This window comes from Nicotiana tomentosiformis, chromosome 11 (genome assembly GCF_000390325.3).
Source record: "Nicotiana tomentosiformis chromosome 11, ASM39032v3, whole genome shotgun sequence".
Taxonomy (NCBI): Eukaryota; Viridiplantae; Streptophyta; class Magnoliopsida; order Solanales; family Solanaceae; genus Nicotiana; species Nicotiana tomentosiformis.
The window spans coordinates 1,990,726-1,994,271 of record NC_090822.1 but is presented as its reverse complement, the minus strand read 5'-3'; positions in this window follow the sequence as shown (position 1 = coordinate 1,994,271).

Sequence of the window (3,546 nt, the reverse complement as noted above, 5' to 3'; positions counted from 1 at the left end):
AGAGGACTAGAGATATAACAAACTTGTCTTTCAAATCAATATGTTCATGATATGTGCTAGAATTTAAACATCCACATGAGGTTGGGAGGGAAAGGTCGCGATAGGGCTACTTAACTTTCAACCACACACAAGGGAAACCATGTAGCTATGACATCTTAATGTTGGGATGAAATCATGTATTGGTTAGAGAGAATGAACATTTTGCTATGAGCTAGACACATTTCCGCCATAATAACTTTCAAGCTGCGATACCAGACCACTTCATGGGCAACTACAATACTAGGAACAAAGTATTCTACTTACTGCAGAATGATCTAAGTGGACATGAAATTCATACTGAGATGGGAAAACAAAAACATCTACCTGTGACCCCTTTCAATTTACAGGTACACATATGATAGGTGCTGAGATATGCTCTCATGTTACTAGACAGTGAAAAGGATTCTTGATAATATTCACAAAGGAGTTAAGTGATTGTTCAAACTATAGGAGCTACATACACCGGAGAGAAAAAGAGTGGCTCAAGAAGGATCTCAACACTAGGCCGCTATACATTGGATTTGATACCACATAGGTAAGCTTTATGACGGTGCATGCATAAGCATAAGTGAGCAGATGTTATCCATTTGAATCAAAAGGTTCTATGAGAAATTATTCAGGTATAGTCCCTTGTTGAGAATTTAGGGAAGCAGTGGGAAGTATTAACCTAGGGTTATAACTCATTTCAAGGACATAATAATGACTCGCCCCACCGACCTAATATTTACCCTTTTTGCATACATCATAAGTATTCCCCGTATCCTTCCTCCAGGACCCCATGGCGGGATTAACAATCTCTGCAATAGCTCATTGTATGGACTTTTGGAATTGCCCAAATCTACCACCCCTAACACGCTTCTGAGCATACTCACAACATGATGCGAAATATTCCCGCCTGCATATCGGGTAGACCGGGATGTGTGTATCCAACCTAAGGGTATTTGTTCTTCTTGTTCCCCCTCTTTCCACAACTATAACATATTTCAAGAGTGACCCAACATAAACCCAAGTGGTGCTTCTTACAAATCAAACAATCCGGCTTATTGGGGCCGACAATCCTCTTTTATTTCTTAAGTTCCCTCACCACATGATCTGGTGGCGCAGTGACATTAATAGGAATAAGGAAACTTCCCCTAGTAACTGGTTCTTTCATTTCCTTCTCATTGCCTCAAACTCGTGGGTTACTCATCTAGAAAATGAGATATAACGAGGAAATTAACTTTCTATTTTATGCTTTACCGCACGATCTGGAATACAAAATAAGGGTGACATTCCTAAATGTCCAAGTAGCCTCCTTATTATAGATGTGATCGACAACACACCGATAAGAAGGACTCTACTAGACACGGATCCGAGACATCCTAGGACACTTTAAAACCTTAGGCTCTGATACCAAGTTTGTCACGCCCCGAAATTGAGGAGCGCGACCGGCGCTCAATTGAGTGATCCCGGCCGAGCAAGTCTGTTAGATTTCCTTCTACCCAAACTTATCCATGAATAAAGAGGAGATGTACTCTATTAATCAAACATTGAAATGATTTCCATTTCATTTCCATTAGCAGCTTCATTTATAATTTCCAAATTATTTCAAGTTTACAGATATAATGAAAAACATGTTTGCCAAATACCAACATTTCTATTTCAATTCCCAACATCGAAAACCACCCACAACCTGTCTACAGAGCCTCTAAGTATAACACAAGAGTAGTATGGATGTGCCGGCAACAAAACATCGGGTATACCTCAAAACACAATGTACAACTCAAATGACATCAGGCCCGGAATAGAGTAGGGCTCACCACTGGTGACTGCTAACGAGGACCAAAGCTGCCCGCTGATGAACCACCTGCATCCATTAAAGATGCAACGCCCCTGACAAAAGGGACGCTAGTACATATGGAATAGTACTAGTATGTCAATCTAATTGTCCTCATTCAAAATAGAATACCAATGTAAGAAAGGAAAAATCATGGAAACAACAATCAACAATCAATGATATTCAAACGCCAAGTTAAAACATAATAATTTCCAAAATAGGAACATAACATTGTGAAGTGATAATACAAATATGATAATAATAATATTTTTGGTTGGGAGACCTTTAGCACCGATATACCACTATTCGCAATACAACTGTTCACAATACCAATGCTCATTGTACCAATACCACCGTATTTTTAGCACAGAGTCCGATCACGACCGATCGGCTAGGCTGTCTCATCCGAGACATCAACCACAATCACAATTTTAATTATAATTTCCAGCACAATCACCACCATATGTGCGGCATAGTGTCCGATCATGACCCGGTCAGCTAGGCCATCTCACTACAATGCTGTGTCGATCGATATCATCCTTTTCTATCAATCATCGCATCCCAATTAAGGGGAATAATTTTATCGCATCAATCTCATCCTAAATAAGGGGAATAATTATAATCCACTCCTACACCAATACGTGTAGTTTCGGGGCTAGGTTATTTCAACCTACCCTTCATCGGTGACTATCGATACTCCCAATTTTTTTTTATTTGCTTGCAAAGGAAACAACAATATAATTGTATTTACCCCATAACCTTTCATACCGTATATAGCCTCATTAGCACTTACAACGACTTTCAACATCATTATTTCATTGGCTCTCTTGGCCATACATATGATTCTTCATTCATGGCACAATGACCGTATTTCATATTCCATACTTTCATTTCTTCCCTTTCATGGATCATCATCATAAATATCAACAAATAGAATACTCCGAAAATCACAACTTTAGGTTCATTTGTAATGATGGCTTTAAACACAATAAATTTCTTTCCAAGAAATGGAGTAAAATGATTGGCAATCGAAGCACAAGTTAAAATCATAAACAAGTAACATATCATTTATTCTTGAAATACTTTTTCCCAAAAAGGGCAATACATAATTTCAACTCACGAATATGTAAGAACGCAAAACACATCGAAACTACTTATAAAGCATAGCATTAGTTAAAACATCCACCTATGGGCATCACTTGGTTCATAAGCTTTTAGGCAATTCTATTTTTGAAGTCAATTTTGGAACAGTTGAATCAAAGTTCATTTCATAATCTTTCTCATATCTTCTCATTTCATTGGCACCTCTAGCCACAAGTATAACTTTCATTCTTGGCACAGTGGCCACACTTTATATCTTCAACTCACTTCTTTCACTTTCGAGCATCTTTATAGATTATCAACAACAAGGCCTTTCCAACCAAGACTTTAGGTACACATATGAGAAATTAAGAGTCTTAAGCATAACGAGTTTTTCTCACACAGTTTGGTATACTAGCTTTCATTTGGAACACGACTCAAAGCCATAATATTTTAATACACAACCCGTACTTTGAACATTTATCTTTCGACATAAGGCTCAATCGGAATAGTCAAGTTTATAAGGAATAACTCGGAACATAGGAATTAGGAACTTGATCCAACCATGCTTGAAACTTACGGGAACATCATAGAATTCAATTCTAAGAGAG